Source organism: Rutidosis leptorrhynchoides, chromosome 11 (assembly GCF_046630445.1).
Source record: "Rutidosis leptorrhynchoides isolate AG116_Rl617_1_P2 chromosome 11, CSIRO_AGI_Rlap_v1, whole genome shotgun sequence".
Classification (NCBI taxonomy): Eukaryota; Viridiplantae; Streptophyta; class Magnoliopsida; order Asterales; family Asteraceae; genus Rutidosis; species Rutidosis leptorrhynchoides.
Genome location: NC_092343.1, coordinates 263,628,999 through 263,640,852, shown reverse-complemented (window position 1 = coordinate 263,640,852; position 11,854 = coordinate 263,628,999). Strand labels below are relative to the sequence as shown.

At 41.1% G+C, this 11,854-nt stretch overlaps 1 long non-coding RNA gene across 1 annotated transcript; it reads right to left on the bottom strand.

Annotated features, from left to right (window-relative positions):
- Positions 1–4,716: 4,716 nt before the first annotated feature.
- Positions 4,717–6,692, bottom strand: LOC139876891 (uncharacterized). Its single transcript, XR_011768342.1, has 3 exons — positions 6,570–6,692; positions 5,333–5,399; positions 4,717–4,869 (listed from the first exon to the last, which is right to left on the bottom strand). It is a non-coding gene; the product is annotated as an uncharacterized lncRNA (long non-coding RNA).
- Positions 6,693–11,854: the final 5,162 nt, after the last annotated feature.

Sequence of the window (11,854 nt, the reverse complement as noted above, 5' to 3'; positions counted from 1 at the left end):
GGACATTACGTAACCCTCGTCCCTTTGATGACGTTACAACACGCTGTCTTATCAACGGCCATAACGGTTATGTTGCACAAGACCAAGGATGGGAAGTAGTCCTAGTAAAACCAGAATGCATGACTTGTTTCTGGACGTATGAATTACGTGTCTTTATTGCCTTTGCTGAACGACTTGTGTACTAGCTAGAATTGTCTTCACAACTATCTTGTATCAAAGTTATTGTGTGCTATATTTCATGCTTTATGTAAAATAAGCGGTATTGCAAGTTTGTAAAATATTGTATAAAAGTTTGAACGCGAAATATTATTATAATCAGTTTTTCATATAGAATTGTAGTAGTTGAATTGTATATTAGCTACTAAGTATGAACTTAACGGGTAGGTACTACCCGAATTTAAACTTATAAAACGCTAATATGAAGAAAAAGCTTTTATAAATGAGTTCATATTATGCTACGAAATACTATTAACTACTCTTAATATTCTGTATGATTAACTTGTTCCATTTAACTATTTTGAAGGAAATGGCACCGACTACTCGACACACCGTGAATATGAATGAAGAGGAATTCCGTACTTTTCTAGCTTCAAACATAGCCGCAGTACAGGCTGCGCTACATACCAACAATAACCTTGGATCTAGCAGTACAGGAAATCGTGTAGGATGCACCTACAAAGAATTCACTGCCTGCAAACCTTTGGAATTTGATGGAACCGAAGGACCGATCGGATTGAAACGGTGGACCGAGAAGGTTGAATCGGTGTTTGCCATAAGTAAGTGTACTGAAGAGGACAAAGTGAAGTACGCTACGCATACCTTCACAGGTTCTGCGTTAACATGGTGGAATACCTATCTAGAGCAAGTGGGACAAGATGATGCGTACGCACTACCGTGGTCAGCATTCAAGCACTTGATGAACGAGAAGTACCGTCCCAGAACCGAGGTCAATAAGCTCAAGACAGAACTTAGAGGGTTACGAACCCAAGGATTTGATATTACCACGTACGAAAGACGATTCACAGAATTGTGCCTATTGTGTCCGGGAGCATTCGAAGATGAGGAAGAGAAGATCGACGCGTTTGTGAAAGGATTACCGGAAAGAATCCAAGAAGATATAAGTTCACACGAGCCCGCCTCCATACAACAGGCATGTAGAATGGCTCACAAACTAGTGAACCAGATTGAAGAAAGAATTAAAGAACAGACTGCTGAAGAGGCCAATGTGAAGCAAGTCAAAAGAAAGTGGGAGGAAAACGGTGATAAGAATCACCAATACAACAACAACAGTAATTACAACAATAATCGCAACAATTATCCCAACAATCGTAACATCAATCGCAACTACAACAAATGGCCCAACAACAACAACAACAGCAACTACAACAATCATCCCAACAACAATAATAACCGCAACAACAACAACAATCAGAAGCAGCTATGCCAAAGGTGTGAAAAGAATCACTCGGGGTTCTGCACCAAATTTTGCAACAAGTGTAAAAGAAATGGTCATAGCGCGGCGAAGTGTGAGGTCTACGGACCAGGGGTTAATAGAACGAAAGGAACAAATGGTGTCGGAACGAGTAATGGCGGAGCAAGTAGTGTCGGAGCAAGTTATGCCAATGTAGTTTGTTATAAATGTGGAAAACCGGGCCACATTATTAGAAATTGCCCGAACCAAGAGAACACGAATGGACAAGGCCGTGGAAGAGTTTTCAATATTAATGCGGCAGAGGCACAGGAAGACCCGGAGCTTGTTACGGGTACGTTTCTTATTGACAATAAATCTGCTTACGTTTTATTTGATTCGGGTGCGGATAGAAGCTATATGAGTAGAGATTTTTGTGCTAAATTAAGTTGTCCATTGACGCCTTTGGATAGTAAATTTTTACTCGAATTAGCAAATGGTAAATTAATTTCAGCAGATAATATATGTCGGAATCGAGAAATTAAACTGGTTAGCGAAACATTTAAGATTGATTTGATACCAGTAGAGTTAGGGAGTTTTGATGTGATAATCGGTATGGACTGGTTGAAAGAAGTGAAAGCGGAGATCGTTTGTTACAAAAATGCAATTCGCATTATACGAGAAAAAGGAAAACCCTTAATGGTGTACGGAGAAAAGGGCAACACGAAGCTACATCTTATTAGTAATTTGAAGGCACAAAAACTAATAAGAAAAGGTTGCTATGCTGTTCTAGCACACGTCGAGAAAGTACAAACTGAAGAAAAGAGCATCAATGATGTTCCCGTCGCAAAAGAATTTCCTGATGTATTTCCGAAAGAATTACCGGGATTACCCCCACATCGATCCGTTGAATTTCAAATAGATCTTGTACCAGGAGCTGCACCAATAGCTCGTGCTCCTTACAGACTCGCACCCAGCGAGATGAAAGAACTACAAAGCCAATTACAAGAACTTTTAGAGCGTGGTTTCATTCGACCAAGCACATCACCGTGGGGAGCTCCTGTTTTGTTTGTCAAGAAGAAAGATGGTACATTCAGGTTGTGTATCGACTACCGAGAGTTGAACAAACTTACCATCAAGAACCGCTACCCACTACCGAGAATCGACGACTTATTTGATCAACTACAAGGCTCGTCTGTTTATTCAAAGATTGACTTACGTTCCGGGTATCATCAAATGCGGGTGAAAGAAGATGATATTCCAAAGACTGCTTTCAGAACACGTTACGGTCATTACGAGTTTATGGTCATGCCGTTTGGTTTAACTAATGCACCAGCTGTGTTCATGGACCTTATGAACCGAGTGTGTGGACCATACCTTGACAAGTTTGTCATTGTTTTCATTGATGACATACTTATTTACTCAAAGAATGACCAAGAACACGGTGAACATTTGAGAAAGGTGTTAGAAGTATTGAGGAAGGAAGAATTGTACGCTAAGTTTTCAAAGTGTGCATTTTGGTTGGAAGAAGTTCAATTCCTCGGTCACATAGTGAACAAAGAAGGTATTAAGGTGGATCCGGCAAAGATAGAAACTGTTGAAAAGTGGCAAACCCCGAAAACTCCGAAACACATACGCCAGTTTTTAGGACTAGCTGGTTACTACAGAAGGTTCATCCAAGACTTTTCCAGAATAGCAAAACCCTTGACTGCATTAACGCATAAAGGGAAGAAATTTGAATGGAATGATGAACAAGAGAAAGCGTTTCAGTTATTGAAGAAAAAGCTAACTACGGCACCTATATTGTCATTGCCTGAAGGGAATGATGATTTTGTGATTTATTGTGATGCATCAAAGCAAGGTCTCGGTTGTGTATTAATGCAACGAACGAAGGTGATTGCTTATGCGTCTAGACAATTGAAGATTCACGAACAAAATTATACGACGCATGATTTGGAATTAGGCGCGGTTGTTTTTGCATTAAAGACTTGGAGGCACTACTTATATGGGGTCAAAAGTATTATATATACCGACCACAAAAGTCTTCAACACATATTTAATCAGAAACAACTGAATATGAGGCAGCGTAGGTGGATTGAATTGTTGAATGATTACGACTTTGAGATTCGTTACCACCCGGGGAAGGCAAATGTGGTAGCCGATGCCTTGAGCAGGAAGGACAGAGAACCCATTCGAGTAAAATCTATGAATATAATGATTCATAATAACCTTACTACTCAAATAAAGGAGGCGCAACAAGGAGTTTTAAAAGAGGGAAATTTAAAGGATGAAATACACAAAGGATCGGAGAAGCATCTTAATATTCGGGAAGACGGAACCCGGTATAGGGCTGAAAGGATTTGGGTACCAAAATTTGGAGATATGAGAGAAATGGTACTTAGAGAAGCTCATAAAACCAGATACTCAATACATCCTGGAACGGGGAAGATGTACAAGGATCTCAAGAAACATTTTTGGTGGCCGGGTATGAAAGCCGATGTTGCTAAATACGTAGGAGAATGTTTGACGTGTTCTAAGGTCAAAGCTGAGCATCAGAAACCATCAGGTCTACTTCAACAACCCGAAATCCCGGAATGGAAATGGGAAAATATTACCATGGATTTCATCACTAAATTGCCAAGGACTGCAAGTGGTTTTGATACTATTTGGGTAATAGTTGATCGTCTCACCAAATCAGCACACTTCCTACCAATAAGAGAAGATGACAAGATGGAGAAGTTAGCACGACTGTATTTGAAGGAAGTCGTCTCCAGACATGGAATACCAATCTCTATTATCTCTGATAGGGATGGCAGATTTATTTCAAGATTCTGGCAGACATTACAGCAAGCATTAGGAACTCGTCTAGACATGAGTACTGCCTATCATCCACAAACTGATGGGCAGAGCGAAAGGACGATACAAACGCTTGAAGACATGCTACGAGCATGTGTTATTGATTTCGGAAACAGTTGGGATCGACATCTACCGTTAGCAGAATTTTCCTACAACAACAGCTACCATTCAAGCATTGAGATGGCGCCATTTGAAGCACTTTATGGTAGAAAGTGCAGGTCTCCGATTTGTTGGAGTGAAGTGGGGGATAGACAGATTACGGGTCCGGAGATTATACAAGAAACTACCGAGAAGATCATCCTGTAGCGACCCGACCAAATCATGTTTGACGGCGCCGTCTACTTAGGTCCCGTTACGTGGTCATAAGTCTTTAAGACAAAGTTTGACCAAAATATGTCGCCTTCATTTCATAATAAAGATTGTTCCCAAAGTTTACAAAAATTGTTCAACCAATAGTTAAGTTACAACGTTATAATACGAATGAAATCTAGGCGACATGGTTTAAAGTAAAGTCAAAAGACGCTCCATGAAATGCACATATACTCGACATCCAATGCAAGTATCAAATAATGAGCGGAAGCATGTATCATGTATCGTTCAAGGACCTGAGAAAAACATAGAAATCTGTCAACGAAAACGTTGGTGAAATCATAGGTTTAAGTAAGTAAGTACAAGTGAACCACAAGATTTGCATCAATGAAATAATAGTAATACATTCCAAAAGTTTGTTTCACGAGCACCCAATTATCAATGCTTAACATTTCCTTCCATTGAACCCCATCACTTAGTGCTAGAACATACACTGTTTCTCGAAAATATATTTCATTCGTAAACGGTAGCGAACCGTTTGAATGAGGGTTTGTCAAACCCATATGGATCCATACAACATAAGTTCTCGCTTACACCCGGCAAGTGTAACTAATGATAATCGAATTGAGGATTTTGTTCTAAACTCGTATGTAGAATGTTTGTTTTTCCTGTACTTGTGTTCACTTAGTAAAGAAATGTTTATGTTTTCTCATCCCAAATGTAAGTTAAAAAAGAGTAAAAGTGGGACTATGATCTCACCTTGAGTGTACGAGTAGTAAAGTACTTCGACAAGTAAATGTGTGCAAAGAACAATGCTAGTCTTGACCTAAACAATAGGTCGTATCAATAACGGTAAACACGATAGGTCAAAGATGTTCAATTAGTCCTATGGCTCGTTACGACTCAATAATGTAGCATGTGAGTCAAGTTGTCATGTTTCATGCAAGGTACAAGTATAAAAACATGTTAGAACGATTGCACAAGTATTTGGTTAAGTTTGATTAAAAGTCAACTTGGTCGGGTCAAAGTCAACAGAAAAGTCAACGGGGTCGGGTTGGATATCCGACAATTTTTCTAAGTTATATAATCATATATGAGCATGTTGGCCAAGTTTCATGTTAATCGGAGGTCCGTAGCATAGCAAACATTTTCATGTCAAATGACCAAGGCGAACAGTCAGTTTTAGCACAATGGGACGGCGTCCCAAAGAGCTAGACGGCGTCCCACAATGAAGGGTGGGACGGCGTCCTGCCATCCTAGACGGCGTCTAGGTTCAAATGGTGGGACGGCGTCCCAAGTATCTGGACGGCGTCCCAAATGCCTTACAGGCCCTGTTTGCTGAATTTCTCAATTGCACGAACCAAAACACAAACCAACACATTTTACAAACCGCGAACAATTAGAACATGTATTTTATATCATCGGAAAGCTCTTTCGACAAGGAACGCAACTAAGCACTTTTCATCAAGCAAAAACATCATATACTATAACCGAAATCCCGTCAAGCGATCAATAGAGGTTTATTTTCAAGTTTCAAGTTTATCAATTTTAATTTAAGTTTCGGGAATCCAATTTATACATATGATATGCCGTTTTGAAGGTAATTAAGCATACAACACAACCTAACACTTACAACTAACATTCCATGTCATTCAAATCATTAAAAGTCCATTTTAAGTTCATGAAACCTTAATCTAAATTCACCAAATTTCATAATCAAGTTTAGGAGGTTTCATTAATCAAACTATACATCATAATGAAGCTAGTAACACTAGAAACACAATTAAAACATGATCTCTTAGCATCAAACAACATATGAACACTCAAATTTCAAGATCAACACACCAAAATTCAAGTTCATGCTAGTTACACTAAAACAACGAGATCGAGCATATAAATCACATAAACAAACTAGACTCGAGCCATAGACACTAATTAACAACCTTATAACTTAAAAATCTCAAGAACACAAGAATTAGTGATTTTAGAAAGTTACCCAAAATTGATGAAATCGGTATGGAAACGAAGAGGAGATCACGAGGAGTTCAAATATGCAATTTGTTTTGATCGAATCCTTCTTGAACGAATTTGGATGATGATTGAAGGTTTGAGGGTTTTGAGAGAAAAAGGGTGAAGTATTATTTGGGAGGTGATAAAATGAATGGAGAGGAAAGAGTTGACTAGTTGACCTAGTCATCTCTTTCTCCATTTGGCAACTTTAGTCCCTCAACTTAGGAAACGGGTACGGGAATTACCTAAACGAGATAATTCAAACGCGTATTAACGAGATGTGTTATAAACATATAACGGAACTTAAATAGTTAAACGGAAAAGTAAATGGAAAAAGGCGGGATGTTACATTACCTACACCTTAAAAGAAATTTCGTCCCGAAATTTAAGTAGGCGTAGTAGTCGTTGTTTCTTCCTCGAGATCTTGCGTTTCCGAATTCACGAATAGATGAGGATACTTCCTTTGCATTTGATCTTGTCTTTCCCAAGTAAACTCGGGTCCTCTTTTGGCATTCCAACGAACCTTGACAATCGGGATTCGGCTTTGTTTCAATGTCTTGACGGAGGTGTCCACAATTTCAACCGGTTCCTCCACAAAATGAAGTTTGTCATCAATAGTAAGTTCTTCGAGAGGGATGACGATATCGGGTTCGGCAAGACACTTTTTCAAGTTAGATACATGGAAGGTAGGATGAACGGAGTTCAATTGAGGCGGAAGATCTAAACGATAAGCAACGGTTCCAATACGCTCCAAGATTTCGAAAGGACCAATATACCGCGGATTTAGCTTCCCGCGTTTCCCAAAACGGATTACACCCTTCCAAGGTGTGACTTTTAACATTACTCGGTCACCGACTTGAAATTCAAGATCGTTGCGTCGTTTGTCGGTATAGCTCTTTTGACGACTTCGGGCCGTCCTAAGCCTATCTCGGATTTGAACGATTTTCTCGGTGGTTTCGTGAATGAGTTCGGGTCCGGTGATTTGCACGTCGCCTACCTCGGCCCAACAAAGAGGTGAACGACATTTGCGGCCATATAGCGCTTCAAAAGGTGCGGCTTTAATACTCGCGTGATAACTATTGTTGTAAGAGAACTCGGCGAGAGGTAAGTGCTTGTCCCAAGCTTTTCCGAAATCAACCACGCAAGCTCGTAACATGTCCTCTAAGGTTTGAATTGTACGTTCGCTTTGTCCATCGGTTTGAGGATGATATGCGGTGCTCATGTCTAAACGCGTTCCCAACGCTTCTTGCAATGTACGCCAAAATCTAGAAACGAAACGACCATCTCGGTCGGAGATAATCGATAAAGGTACACCGTGTCGGGCTATGATCTCCTTAATGTAAAGTTGTGCAAGTTTCTCCATTTTGTCCGTTTCTTTCATGGCAAGGAAGTGTGCGGATTTGGTGAGACGGTCAACAATAACCCAAATGGTATCATAACCGCCCGTCGTTTTTGGTAGCTTGGTGATAAAATCCATCGTTATCCCTTCCCACTTCCATTGCGGGATCTCGGGTTGTTGAAGTAATCCGGACGGTCTTTGGTGTTCGGCCTTGACTTTGGAACATGTCAAACACTTGGAAACATAAGTAGCTACGTCCCTTTTGATGTTCGGCCACCAATATAGTTGTTTAAGGTCGTGGTACATCTTATTGGCACCGGGGTGAATCGAGTATCGTGACTTATGGGCTTCATCTAAAATAAGGCTTCGTAGATCCCCATAACTAGGCACCCAAATTCTTCCGGCGAAATATCGGAGTCCGGTTTCTTTAACTTTGAATCGAGAGGTGAGGACGTTCAAGTGTTCGAGAGAGATGTTTTCATCCTTGAGAGCCTCATCTTGGGCTACCCGAATTTGGCTATTAAGGTTGGTGTGAATGGTGATGTTTAAAGCTCGGACACGGAGAGGCACCGCTCTTTCTTTTCGACTTAAGGCATCGGCTACTACATTTGCCTTCCCGGGATGGTAACGAAGCTCGCAATCGTAATCGTTTAAGGTTTCAATCCACCTTCGTTGTCTCATGTTTAGTTGCTTTTGATCGAAAATGTGTTGGAGACTTTTGTGGTCGGTAAAGATAGTACTCTTGGTTCCATAAAGATAGTGTCTCCACATTTTAAGTGCAAATACAACGGCTCCGAGTTCGAGATCATGCGTCGTGTAGTTTCGTTCATGAATTTTGAGTTGTCGAGAAGCATAAGCAATGACTTTCGTTCGTTGCATCAATACACACCCAAAACCATGTTTTGAGGCATCGCAATATACAACAAAGTCATCATTGCCTTCGGGAAGTGACAAGATAGGAGCGGTGGTTAGCTTCGTTTTCAAGATTTGGAATGCGGATTCATGTTCGGTCGCCCAAATGAATTTCTTTCCCTTGTGAGTCAATGCGGTTAGAGGACGTGCAACCAAAGAGAAATTTTCGATGAATCTACGATAGTACCCGGCGAGACCCAAAAATTGACGAATGTGAGTAGGAGTAGTAGGAGTCTCCCATTTACTAATGGCTTCGATTTTCGTGGGATCGACTTTAATACCTTGATCACTTACAACATGACCAAGAAATTGAACTTCCTTTAACCAAAATTCACACTTGGAGAATTTGGCATAGAGTTGTTCTTGTCTTAAAAGTTCAAGCACAAGTCGGAGGTGTTCCTCGTGTTCTTCTTCGCTTTTTGAATAGACTAAAATATCATCGATGAACACGATAACGAATTTGTCAAGATACGGTTTGCACACGCGGTTCATAAGATCCATGAACACCGCCGGTGCGTTAGTGAGACCAAATGGCATGACAAGGAATTCATAACTACCATAACGAGTTCGGAAAGCGGTTTTGGAGACATCTTCCCCCTTAACCCTCAATTGATGATAACCCGAGCGGAGATTGATTTTCGAATATACACAAGACCCTTGTAGTTGATCAAAGAGGTCATCGATGCGAGGAAGAGGATATCGGTTCTTAACCGTCAATTTATTTAGTTCACGATAATCAATGCACATTCGTAGGGATCCGTCTTTCTTTTTAACAAACAAAATAGGAGCGCCCCAAGGTGAATGGCTAGGTTGGATAAAACCACGATCAAGTAGTTCTTGGATTTGACTTTGCAATTCTTGCATTTCGGATGGGGCGAGTCTATATGGTGCACGTGCTACGGGTGCGGCCCCCGGAATAAGATCGATTTGGAATTCAACCGGTCGATGAGGCGGAAGACCCGGCAATTCGTCGGGAAATACATCGGAATAGTCACTAACAATTGGCACATCATCGATATGCTTATCATCGGACTCGACTTTCTTAACGTGGGCAAGGATCGCAAAACAACCCTTACGGAGCAGTTTTCTAACTTTAAGGCACGAAACGAGGTTGAGTCTGGTGCAACTCTTATCGCCATAAACAATCAAAGGTTCACCATTCTCGATAGGAATTCGGATTGCGTTAAGATCACAAAGGATGTGAGATTTCGTTTTGGCTAACCAATTCATACCGATTATTACATCAAAGCTTCCTAGTTCCATGGGTATCAAGTCAATTTCAAATTCCTTACCCAAAATGTTTATCGTACACCCTCGGTAATATGTGTTGGCACTTAATAGTTTCCCGTTAGCCACTTCAATGGTATAAGCGGTATCTAATGGAAGAGGTGTAGTGCTAAAAGAATGAGTCAAAGTCTCGGATACAAAGCATTTATCGGCACCCGAATCGAATAAGCAAGAGACATAAGAATTGTTGAGAAGAAACGTACCCGTGACTAGTTCAGTGTCATCCCGGGCTTCCTCGGTGTTGATGTTGAAAGCTCGGCCGCGCGTATTGGTGTTATCTTTCCTTTTCGGGCATGCATTTCTATAATGACCCGTTTGACCACATTCGTAACAAGTGCCCGTCTTTGGTGCATTGGGCCACTTTCGAGCAACGGGAGTGGCACTTTTACAATCGTTGGCCTTATGACCAACTCCTTGGCACCGGTGGCAAATTAACTTGCCACATTCACCAAAGTGATGTTTGTTGCATTTGTTGCAAAGAGGTAGGTTCCCGGCATAACCCTTCTTGCCGTCGAAAGTGAAGGATTTCTTGGCAAAGTTGTTGTTGCTTGATTGGGAGGGTTCCCACTTTCTTTTGTTGCCGCCCGATTTATCCTCGGCCTTAGGTGCCGGAACTACGATTTCGTCAACCGTTTCAATTAGTTGGCGAGCCATGTTCATAGCGGCTTGATGAGTAGTGGGTTTGGATGACATCACCCCTTGTTTGATGCTTTTTGGAAGACCGAGCATGTAGAGCTCAATCCTTTGAGATTCGGGGTTAACAAGATTAGGACACATCAAGGATAGTTCGGCGAAGCGTTGATTATAAGCTTTAAGATCGTTTCCGACCGCTTTCAAAGCTCTTAGTTCTTCCTCAAGTTTTCGGGTTTCTTCGCGCGGAAAATATTCAACAATCATCTTTTCCTTTAGATCGGCCCAAGAGAGGGCATGAGCTTCATCGGTACCCACCGATTGAACATAGGTGTTCCACCATGTTAGAGCAATTCCGGAGAAAGTGTGAGTGGAGTATTTGACCTTGTCTTGGTCCCGACAACCGCTTATGCTAAAGACGGCTTCCGTTTGCTCAAACCATCGGGTGAGCACGACCGGTCCCCCGGTTCCATCAAAAGTGTGAGGTTTGCATCCCATGAAAGCTTTATAGGAGCATCCCTCGTTTGAGTTTCCGGCTCCATTGTTGTTGTTGTTGTTGTTGTTATTGTGGTTGTTATTATTATTGTTGTTGGATGAGTGACCGGCCATGGCCGCATCTACGGCGGTTGCTATCATCCGTTCGAGAGCTTGTTCAGGAGTTTCATTGTGGCGTACACGACGAGGAGCCATTGTTCCTTCAAGACACAAGAATATCATTGATTAGTATTCTCAATAATACTAACCGTGATATAGAATAAAGATAAAGAGAAGTTTTTTTTTCCTCGACTCGCCTTAAATTCTTTATGTCATAATGTCGGAACGTTCATATGAGTCACCGTAATATAATCCCGGAAATTATATTACCCTGATTCATATGTGCATTCGACATCATTTCATATAGTCAAGGTGGCGCGTCGATCAAATTAAACAACGTGAGATTAAGATGAACTAAGAGTAGGTATGAGTAGAAGCGTTCGAGTATAAATGCACAAGTAGTCAAGTAATTCCTACTTCAAGTCTATATGCCGGTTGTAGTCTAGACTCACTAATGTACCCTATGACTCGGGGTTGACACCAATGAACTCTAAATCCCTACAACCAAC